An 11,810-nucleotide genomic window follows, 5' to 3' on the forward strand; every position below is an offset into this window, starting at 1 on the left:
CTATCATTACAGGAGGAGAGTGAGCTTGGGTGGATGCTCTTATGCTAGACCCAATTACTGGTTTCAACAAGCTACAATGAAATTCTGGGTCAATTTTCCCTAGACTTCTGGGTAGACTAAGTCAAACTATAACTGGGATAAATGTGTTTCACAAACATTTTCGCTAATTTGTTTGCGGATGGCAATCCTGAGCAAGCAATGAAGTACGCCTGCTTGGAAACCAAATCAATAAGTGTCCAGATTACTCTATTCCCACTGCTGTCTGGGAGTTCCACAATGAAGTCCATTGTGACCTCTTCCCATGGCCGGTTAGAGCTCTCTGCTGCAGGTGCTGCAGGTTTTGGGCTCTTGGATTCAATCATCCACGTCTGGCCCTTTTCCTCCTCCGAGGCCTCCCCCTTGGTAGGACTTTTCATCACCTTAAGTTGGGGATCCTCTTCCAGAGGTCGTTTGGGCTTTTCCCCCTCCGAGGCCTCCCCCTTGGTAGGACTCTTTGTCACCTTAAGTTTGGGATCCTCTTCCAGAGGTTGTTGGCCCAGATGACCCTTCTGTGGTGGCATCTGGGGCCCTCTCTTTATCGCCGTGGCGATTGGTACACACGTTTGTTCTTTGGCATTTCCCTCCTCCGAGGCCTCCCCGTTGGTAGGACTCTTCGTCACCTTAAGTTGGGGATCCTCTTCCAGAGGTAGTTGGCACAGATGACTCTTCTGTGGTGGCATCTAGGGCCTTCTCTTTACCGCCATGGTGGTTTGTGCGCACGTTTGGGGTATTGGGGCTGGAGCCAAGCACTCTGACGCTTTGTGGCCAAGTTGACAGCAACATTGGCATTTTATTGGCCCCCACGAGGAAAGGAACCTAGTTACATCTCTAAACTTCGGAACCGCCTCATCACATTGGACTGCAATCCGTCTTGCAGCTTCCCCCTTGGTAAACCCTTCTTCCATTGTGGAGATTGCTTCTCTGTAGGAAGGTGGGGTAAGAACCTGTTGGGGCATTGCAGGTGCACATTGTCCTGCCATCCATCCTGCAGGCCTCCCTTTGGTAAACCCTTCTTCCATTGTGGAGATTTCTTCTCTGTAGGAAGGTGGGGTAAGAACCTGTTGGGGCATTGCAGGGGAGACTGGAACCGGTGGGGAGGTCAATCCCTCTGTTGGCCACTGCCCAGCTTTCTGCCATGGTGCCATCTGCTGAGGGAGGGCAGGTGTCCACTGGCATCCCTCCCATCCATGACCTGGGGTTAAGACCCATCCCGGGGTTGCCTGATTCACAGGTTTCAGTTCAACCAACGATGGCTGGCTAGGGGGGTTTTTGTGCCAAGGACCCTTCTGCTGGCTTGGAGGAGGTATGGGCCAAGTAGGTGCCCTCTGCTGGCTTGGAGCATTTCCCCATGTTGATGGCACAGGAGGTGCCCAGTGGCATCTCATCCATCCATACTCTGGGAAGAAAACCCAATCTGGTGGTGCTTCATTCACAAGCTGCAGCCCAATTTTTGTTGGCTGGCAAGTGAAAGATGCTGGCCAAATCCCTTCTTGCTGGCTGGGTTGAAATTCCCATTTTGATAGGGAATCTGTCTCCAACTCAGTTGCAGGGTAATAAGTCATCTCATTTATCGCTGTCTGGAAGGGGTCAAAATCTCCACTCCAGGTTTTTTTCCAAGCCTTGCTTCCAAACTGGGGGGAAGGAGGAGGAGCATGCACTCACGTTTAGTTGTCCGAAATGGTCCGGGAAGCCCATCAGAGATGACTGCGTGGGGATGGCTGGGATCTCCATTCATTAGATCTTCTGGCCATCCTCTAGTCGGGTGTAGAAAAAGTCTTTCCAGCCCCCTCCGTTCCAGCCCCCTCAGGCTGTGCCTCTTGCCAGATGCAATAAATCTTGAAGCAGAAATTCCTTTGCCTTTGAAGATTTGCAGAGAAGCGTCTCATCTCAGCTTCTTATCTCCAAAAGCTTACTCATAATTTTTCACTGATATTTTACACTGTCCCGGTCCCCTTAATCTCTTGAGCTGTTTTGGGATAGAATTACCTTCTCCAAGATCCGGAAACTGTTAATTTCAAATTTGTTCAGGACAGATGTTAAAAATTGATAGGGCCTTCTTAATTCTCTAATTCTCCTTGGTACCTGTTTTAGAACTGTTAGTTGTCGTTGGTTGTAAATTATAGGGTCGTCTCTAGTTCTATTCAGCACCTCATCACGTATTGATTTTTTAACAAACTTTACATGAACTTCTCTTGGTAGATTATTCTTTTTTGCGTAGTTTGTCTGTATTCTATACGTCCCGTCGATCTCACTTGCCATCTCATCCTTTTCTATTCCCAAAGCCTTTGCCATTAGATCTGCCATCGTGTCTGGTAGATCCTCGCCTTTTTCTTCCTTTACGTTCTGGAACCGTAGGAATTGGGCTGCTTTCTCCGATTCTAACGCGAGGACCGTTAACTCAAGTTCCTTGTTTGCCTGGATCAGCCTAGCACTCAGCTGCTCCATTTTTTCGTCCTCCTTTTCCAACCTTCCTTCTATTACATTTATCCTTTGTTCGTGTTTATTGATCTGTTCCTGGAACTTTCTCTCTGAGGCATATCCTCCAAAGATCTTTGGTTCGAGGGACTGGCAGCCGCTAGGGATGGCTGGGATGCTGGCTTCCTCCCTGTGCCAGTTTTCGTTAAGTTTGTACTACTTGTCATTTTTTGGAGGAATTGGATCCCTACTTTAATTTTTTTCCAGAACTCCCACTTACTTCTCTCCCTCGTAACTTTCTCGAGTCCTCCTTCTTTCTTTCTTTCTTTCTTTCTTTCTTTCTTTCTTTCTTTCTTCCTTTCTTCCTACCTTCCTTCCTCCCTCCCTCCCTCCTTCCTACCTTCCTTCCTTCCTTCCTGCCTACCTACCTTCCTACCTTCCTTCCTCTCCCTCTCCCTCTCCTCTTCCCTCTACCTCTACTCAATTATCAATTTTAAATAGTGATAGGGAGTAGTAAACTCTATATATCAATTAGTTCGTATGTTATATGGGAACAGCTGTCATAGGATAGTGAGATAGTGTGAGAGACTTATCGGTTTATCACTGTATATATATGTGTGTGTAAGTCACATTTATAATACTCCTAACTTTCTATTAATCTATTAATCTATTTTGATAACTTAATAAAATCTAAGAGTAGAATGCTTATAGTTATTACTTATATTATGATCAAACAATCTCCTAGATTAATCAGTACTAGTGCCAATAATATCGAAAGGAGTTAGGATTAATAATCTTACAACAATAACAATAACAAAAACAGTATATTCCTTTGATGGTAGTATTATAACATTAATTCCTATTTTTTAAGTTCAACCTTAGATGCATCCCTCCTGTGTTGGATAATTATATGAGAGTGTTCTGGGTTCCCCTGCTCTGATAGATCTTCTTTCTCACTCTCCAGATAGTAGTATCCAAAGGTTATCCAGAGAATATAGTCAGCAAAAATCTTGTTTTCTCTTAAGGTATTAGATCAATTCTAAAAGACCAGGAATATATTAAAAGAGTCAACCAAGATTTAAGATTCTTCTTCGAAGAAAACGGACCAGGAGACACATCCATACAAAACCTATGGGATCCGACTAAGAGGGGTCACAATATCAGCCACAGCCAGGAAGAAAAAAACCGAGAATCTAAAAATAAGAGAGCTGAAAGAAAGGTATAGAAATTTAGAGAGTGAACTGCAAAAGAAACCGCAGAACAGAAGTATAAAAGGAAATATGGAACTGATTAAACATGAATTGGCTATATTTGAAAAAGCAAAATTGGCACAATCTATTAAAAAAGCAAAACAAAACTTCTTTGAGAATGCAAATAAACCGGGGCGGTGGCTATCCTATAGGTTGAGGAAGCAAAAACAGGAGAACTGGATTAATAAACTACAAGATGAAAAAGGCGAGATCTGCTACCAACTAGAGGAAAAGAAAAAGATTACCCAAGAGTTTTATGAACAATTATATAAAGAAAACCGAGACCATACAAAGGAAGGAATATTACAGTATTTGGAAAAGTCAGATCTGCCAAAGGTACCAGAGGAGATTAAGGACATGTTCAATGAAGACATTAAAACATCAGAGATAACCGAGGCCATACAAAGACAAAAGAATAATAAAGCTGCAGGGCCGGATGGGTTGTCAGCGGAAATTTTTAAAGAAATCCAGGATATACTTGTCCCAACGTTGTTGGAAGTCTACAACGCTGTGATGAAAGAGGCGAAGACACCGTTATCATGGACGGAGGCTAACATTGTACTATTACCTAAGGCGGACACAGACCAGGTGCTTATACAAAACTACAGACCAATATCACTACTAAATGCAGATTACAAAATCTTTGCCTCAATAATAGCAGAAAGGTTGAAAAAATTTCTTACATCATTCATCCATACAGATCAAAACGGATTCCTCCCCAGAAGACAAATTAAAAAAAATATGAGAATTATGTTGGACATTTTTTTTTAAACAAAGTTTTATTGGTTTTAAAAAAAAATAAAAAGGAAAGGGGTAGTGGAATAAGTTACAAATTTTGGCAGTCACAATATGTAGAAGGTGTCCCCTCCCCCCGTGCTCATAGTTTTCATTTATAGATTAGTTTAATACTAAATAATAATATTTTGTCAGCATATAAATTCAAATAATAATTTCAATCAGTTTATATCAAGCAGATTTTCATTTTTGTGATCTGAGTTTTCTTGGTATTGCCCCTTCTCCCCCCGCCAGCAGAGCTCCGGCCCCTCCCGTGTCCTGTAGGTCTGGTATAGGATCATCAGATTTATCTAGGAGTTCCATTTTTTTCCATAAAGGCCTGAGCCACTGCGGTTGTGTTGATTCTAACTCTTGTATCCTCCCAGAATGTTAACATGCCTTCAGGCATCAACCATCTGAACCACACCCCTTTCTGGTATAACTTCTTCGCTAGTTGCGAATAGATTTTTCTTTTCTCTCTCACTTTCTTAGGGATCTGTTTCAAGATGGTCATTTCTCTATCCTGATATTTCAAAGCTTGCCCCCTTTGTGCACTCAGAATCTCATCTCTTGTAGTCTTTCTAAGAAATTTAATATGCACCTCCCTTGGGACATTATGTGTTCTAGCGTATGCTGAGTTTACTCTATAAACCAGGTCCAAGTCCCACCCCATCTGTTGTTTTTCTTTTTGGATATATTCAGCCAAAAGGTTTGTCATAATGTCCCTTAAATCTTCATCATCCGCCTCAACCACGTTTTGAAACCTAAGGAAAAAGGACATACTTTCAAGTTCCATTTTTATCTGGTGGTTCTCAATCTCTTGGTTCCCCTTCTGCACCCCTTTCACCTCCCCCCTCATCTCAGCCATCCCCTCCTCCAAAAGATCCAATCTCTGTGAATTTTTAATCGGCCGGTCTTGGTTCTCTTTAAGCTGCTCGTTCATCTCCTTTAGTTGTGTTTTTAAGTCCTCCTGTCCCTTTAAGATTTGTTGAAACATCTGCTGGAAGTCTGTCTCAGAAGGTTTGGGTTGCAACAAAGAAGTTAAAGTCTGTTGTCCACTGGGACTGGACGCTAAAGATGTCGGGGGTGGTCTTTTAGATGGCATTATGATGAGCAGTAAAAGTACAAAGTCAATACAGAGAGGAAACAATTAGAGAGGAAAACCACCAAGAGAGATAAGGAGGCAAGGAGTCCAAGCAGAAGGGAACCTTTTCTGGTTTCAGCTTCTGGTAATAGAGTAAAAAAATCCTTTGTTCCAAGCGGAGTCCAGTACAACAAGGGATTTATCTGAGTGTCACGGAGACAAAGACAGGATGCCTGAAGCTCCTATGGGTGGAGTCAGATTTCAGTGTCTGTGGGGACGATGGAAGTATGCCATCTTGCCCTGCCAGCTTCGGAGTCGGGAGGCATAACAAAAAGTTTTCAAAGTTTTCAGATCATCACCTCATTTACAAGATTACAGTCCGAAATCTGTCTCTGTTATGAGCGTGATTTCATTGCATGGCTCTCTCCCTTCCTCCTCATCTAGGGCAGAGAGCAAAACCGTTTAAAGCCGCCTGTCCGAGGGGGGGGGAAAATCCCCCTCCCTCCAGTCACGCTTCTCCGAGCCGAGTTGAAAGTAACTCTAAAAACAGCTGGCATTTTTTTTTCCTTTTCAAGCAAGCGAGGGAACGGGGGGAAGTTTCCACCTCACCACACAGCCACTGCGTCCTTCAGATCTTGCGTTCTTCCAGCTGCCTCCTCACGAAGACGCCGGAGCACCTCCCCATCATGCCTCCCAGTCCCTAGGGTGATGTGGGGAGCCCCCCCCCCGGCCGCCGCTGACTCAGGGGATCCCCCGCTACGCCGCCCCTTCGGCAGGAGCCCCTCCAGGGCATCCTGTGCCCCCCAGATAATGGGGAGCCCACCAGAAGAGCGCGGGGCGAGCAGAGCCTGCCCGTCGCGATCAGCAGCCGGAACCGGAAGTCTATGTTGGACATTCTTGAATATTATGAAGTGCACAATGACAAACAGGTTGCACTAATCTTTCTCGATGCCCAAAAGGCATTTGATAATGTCAACTGGGAATTTTTGCACCAACAATTAGAATACATGGATTGTGGGGATAAATTTATAAACATGATCAGAGCAATTTATACAAACCAAAAAACCAAAGTAATAATCAATGGTGAACTAACACAAAGTATTGTAATCCAGAAAGGTACAAGACAAGGTTGCCCCCTATCCCCCCTGTTGTTTATACTAACCCTAGAAGTACTAGCCAGGAATATACGTAAAGAGGTACAGATAAAGGGACTAGAAATTAAAAAGGAGCAATTTAAGTTACAGGCCTTTGCGGACGATCTAGTGTTTGTGCTAGAAGATCCTATGAAGTCTGGTACGAAACTCATTGAGGAACTGACAGAGTATGGGAAAATAGCGGGTCTAAAGATAAATATGACAAAGACCAAAATGCTGACTAAAAATATGAAATCAAAAGCAAAAGAGGAGTTAACGAAGAAATTGGGTATCCAAATTGTCAAAAAAGTTAAATATCTTGGTATACATTTATCTGCGAGGTGTGTGACCATCAAAGAAGACAATTATACCAATCTGATTAATAAAACTAAGAAGGATCTAGAAAGATGGAAAAACCTACAACTGTCCCTGATGGGCAGGATCGCAGTTATAAAAATGAATATATTACCAAAATTCCTTTTCTTATTTCAGAATATACCCATTAAATTAGAAAAAGGTGTCTTCAAAGATTTGAATCAATTGGTTTCGAAATTTATCTGGCACGGAAGAAAACCAAGAATAAAACTTAAGGCTATGCAAGACACTAAGGAAAAGGGAGGATTTGGCGTACCAGATTGGGAACTCTATTATACTACGGCCATATTAACATGGCTAAGGGAATGGATAATGCTGAGAAATAAAAGATTACTCAAATTGGAAGGTCATGACCTCCAAGCAGGCTGGCATGCCTTCCTCTGGTATGAAAAAGCATCTGCACACAAATATTTAAGTAGACATTACATTAGACAATCTCTGTTAATAATATGGAACAAAATTAAACATGACCACTATACCAAAATACCTATTTGGCTATCTACGATGGAAGCATACATACACCCAAATTTAATTAACGTGGAAAATATAGTCACATATAAAGAGCTATTGAACAGGCAGGGGGAGATCAAAACTAGATCAGAATTGACATCACAAGGAATACAAGTAGAATGGTGGTCTTATTTACAGATACAATCAAGGTATGCACAGGATAGGAAGAACGAAGGTATTGCCAAAGACTACACAATATTAGATAAACTGTTGATACAGACAGAAAACAGACTGATCAAAGTGCTGTATAGATTTTTGTTGGAATATAAACTAGAGGAAGAACATGTCAAAGAAACCATGGTCACTTGGGCGAAAAATTTCGGTTACAATGTGGAATTGGCTAAGTGGGAAAAACTTTGGATACTTAATCAGAAATTAACATTGGCTACGGCGTATAAAGAAAATCTTTACAAGATGTTCTACAGATGGCATCTCCCGCCAGCACGGCTTTCTAAAATGTTTAAAAATCTGGCCCCAAATTGTTGGAAGTGTAAAAAAACACCAGGCACTTTCTATCATATGTGGTGGACGTGCAATGAGGCAAAAAAATATTGGAAAATGATTCAATCATGGTTAGAACAAATGGTGGGAGAACAAATTGGCCTAATTACAACCATAATCGTAACTGCATTTAACATCTATTCAAACCTTCCTGGATGGCTTTCTAAATTTTATATTGGGGTTTTAACGGGTTTTAAAATTGTTCTTAATATTTAAATTGGTTTTAGGATTTTATAACAGACCGTGTGTGTGAGTTGTTTATGTTTCATGTCTTATGTCTTATGTCATTGTTATTGTTTTGATTATGAATGGTCTGTACACCGCCCCGAGTCCCTACGGGGAGAGGGGGCGGTCTATAAATTAAATAAACTAAACTATAAACTAAACTAAATTATGTTTAAACCAGAAACCTTTCTCCTAGGCATAATACCGGAGGGGTTTAAGAAAGATACACTCTATCTAATCATACATATACTAACTGCAGCGCGCATAACCTATGCACAGCATTGGAAAAAAGAAAATACACCATCAGAGCTAGATATAATCAGAAAAGTGTTGGCCTGTGCAGAAGCAGATAGGCTCACTTTGGAACTTAAAAATAAAGGGGAATCAGTTAAGATGACAAGACTGGAACAAATGTATATATTGTGATCAAACAGAAGGGCAGACAATGTATTAAGTAGATTAACTGTTAATGGTTGAAACTAGCTGTACATGATGTGAATATACGATCACTCCGACTCCGCGGCATTGCATTGTTTTAAATGTAAAAATAATAAATATATATATATAATGGAAGAGGATCCCCAGCTTAAGGTGACGAAGAGTCCTACCAAGGGGGAGGCCTCGGAGGAGGGAATTGGCGAAGAACAAGCGTATGTACCAATCGCCACGGTGGTAAAGAGAGGGCCCCAGATGCCACCACAGAAGAGTCATCTGGGCCAACAACCTCTGGAAGAGGATCCCCAACTTAAGGTGACGAAGTGTCCTACCAAGGGGGAGGCCTCGGAAGAGGAAAAGGGCAAACAATCTCCGGAGGAGGATCCCCAACTAAAGGTGACGAAGAGTCATACCAAGAAGGAGGCCTCGGAGGGGGAAATGCCCAAACGACCTCTGGAAGAGCATCCTCAACTTAAGGTGACAAAAAGTCCTACCAAGGGGGAGGCCTCGGAGGAGGAAAAGGCCCAGCCGTGGATGATTGAATCCAAGAGCCCAGAACCTACAGCACCTGCAGCAGAGAGCCCTAAACGGCCATGGGAAGAGGTCGCAAAGGACTTCATCGTGGAACTCCCAGACAGCAGTGGGAATAAGGTAACTTGGACTGTTAATGATTTGGTTTCTAAGCAGGCACAATTCATTGCTTGCTCAGGATTGCCATCCGCAAACGAATTAGCAAAAATGTTTGTGAAACACATTTATCGCCTGCACGGAGTACCCAAGAGGATCATTTCAGACCGCGGAGTCCAGTTCACAGCCAAGTTCTGGAGAAAGGTCCTGAGATCCATTGGGTCCACACAAGAACTGAGCTCAGAGGTTCATCCCAGCATGAACTGAGCAGCAGAGGGAGCCAATGCGGTGGTGGAACAATACAGCCGGTGTTTTGTGGACTATCAACAAGACAACTGGTCGGACTTGCTACCCTTCGCCGAAGTGGCATACAACGATGCGGTCCACAGCAGCACAGGATTAGCGGGTTTCCAGATTACCAGTGGCATGGAAGTTGTTGCCATGCCTGAGTTGCCTAGAGAACCTCCTTCCTTCATGTCTTTGAGTGAATGGATGGACACGCTAAGGAAAGGATGGGAGAATACGAAGAAGGCTCTAGCAGTTGCGGCAGAAGCCTACCAGAAGCAAGATGATCAACATCGCTCGCTCCAAAACCCCTACCGTGTGGGGGACAATGTTTTTGTATCTACCAAATACATAAGATTAGAAATGCCTAGCAAGGATTTGGGTCCAAAATTTCTAGGTCCATTCCCAAAAGTGAAGATAGTTAACCCAGTTACAGTTCAACTCAGTCTACCCAGAAGTCTAGGGGAAATTGACCCAGAATTTCATTGTAGCTTGTTGAAACCAGTAATTGGGTTTAACAGAAGAGCATCCACCCAAGCTCAATCTCCTCCTGTAGTGATAGAAGGGGAAACACAATCTGAGGTGGGAAAAATTGTAGACTCTAGTCTGAATAGGGGTCGCTTACAGTACTTAGTGCGTTGGAAGGGTTACCCTTGGTTTGAAGCTACTTGGGTGAAATGTGGGAACCTAAAAGTGGAGAGGTTAGTAAAGCAATTCCATGAGAAGTTTCCCAATAGGCCTGGGGGGAGGAGAGGTGGTTTATTTTGTTATGTTAACTTTTATGTTATTCTCTTTACAGGAAACATTTTTTTTTCTAAGGAGAGGCCGCCTGTCAGGCCTGTAGTTATGTTCTTTTTAGGATCTTTGGCCTGCCACACTTTTTATTAATTTCCTATGCTGTTTCATTAGTTGGGAGGGGGGAATAGAAAGGAGTAGGATTGTGGAATGTATTGTTGACATTCTTTTATAGAAGCCAAGGTCATCTTTTGTCTCCGCACCTTGACACCTGACCGGAAGCAGAGGGGTGTAGATGCCAGCGTGGAAGATGATGGGGTGTAGCAGAGGGGTGTAGATGCCAGCGTGGAAGATGATGATTGGAACATGTGATGGATTATGTGATGGATTATGGGGTGTGGGGAACATGTGATGGATTATGAGGTGTGGGGATAGATCATGAACTTTCAACTGGGTGGAATTCCAAGAAGAAAATCAGTGTTGGAATTCCATAGACGTGCTAACTTGCCTGTATGAATAAATGGGAACTTTAAGGATGATTCTGCCTTGGACAGTGATTTATTTCATACATGGTATTTAGAATGCTAACAGTCTGTGCAGGCCAGCTGCTGAGTCCACCCGGGGTGTCCTTGCCTTCCGACATAGCAGATTTTGCAGACGTGTTCAGTGAACAAGAAGCAGACCAATTGCCACCGCACCCGAGAGGAAGGCGGCCCAGCCTTTCCACCGAAACCGCTCGGGCGTTGCGAGAGCCACAGCGATGGCTGTTTGGGGTTTGAAATAGAATGACGAATTTCCATTGGTGGTTAACAAGCTGGTTGCAAATGGAGAGCAAAACAGCACTAAGTCCCTAACTTCTGAAGGTGACCCAGTCTTGGAATATATATTAACATTTCTACACACTGTTTACTATGTACCTGTGCAAGGGAGGCAACCAGCGGGCCAGCAAGAGAGTGGAAAGATCAAAACACCCACCCACACTGGCAGCCGGCGTGGCCGGAGCAGCCCCGGCGGAGGAGGCGGAGGCGGCGAGGGCGAGTCGGAGGCGGCGAGCGGGAGCAGCCCCAGCAGCCGCGAGCGGCGCCCCCGCGGCCCGGCCCTCCTCTGCCTGGAGTATGGGGCCGACGGTGGCCAGGTCACCTCGGTGGTGGTCTATCAGGACAATGGCCCCAGGGAGGTGGTGGAGGGGGTCGGTGCCCGGAACCAGCTGGAGCCAGCTTTGCACGGGGCCCTTCGGCAGCGAGTACAAGAGGAGTTGGAGAAGCGGCGAGAGAAGCGCCGAGAGCCGTTGCAGGGATTGAGAAATGCTTAAGGGGAAATGGGGCTGGGCCTGCTTACCAGCGCAGGACCGTGCCTGGGGGATCAAGGGCTATGCTACTCAAGGGTACCATCGGGAGCAGTGGCAGAAGGAAGCAACTCCCT

General features: G+C 44.2%; 1 long non-coding RNA gene across 1 annotated transcript in view; it reads left to right on the forward strand.

Moving 5' to 3' along the window:
• LOC309400336 overlaps positions 1-10,909 on the forward strand; it is a 67,311-nt gene extending 56,402 nt beyond the window's left edge. Inside the window, exon 3 of the long non-coding RNA XR_014176640.1 lies at positions 10,624-10,909. This is a non-coding gene — a long non-coding RNA (uncharacterized lncRNA). The remainder of the gene's footprint in view (positions 1-10,623) is intronic.
• The last annotated feature ends 901 nt before the right edge of the window (positions 10,910-11,810 follow it).

Source organism: Natrix helvetica (assembly GCF_964273705.1).
Source record: "Natrix helvetica genome assembly, chromosome: W".
In the NCBI taxonomy this organism is placed as follows: Eukaryota; Metazoa; Chordata; class Lepidosauria; order Squamata; family Natricidae; genus Natrix; species Natrix helvetica.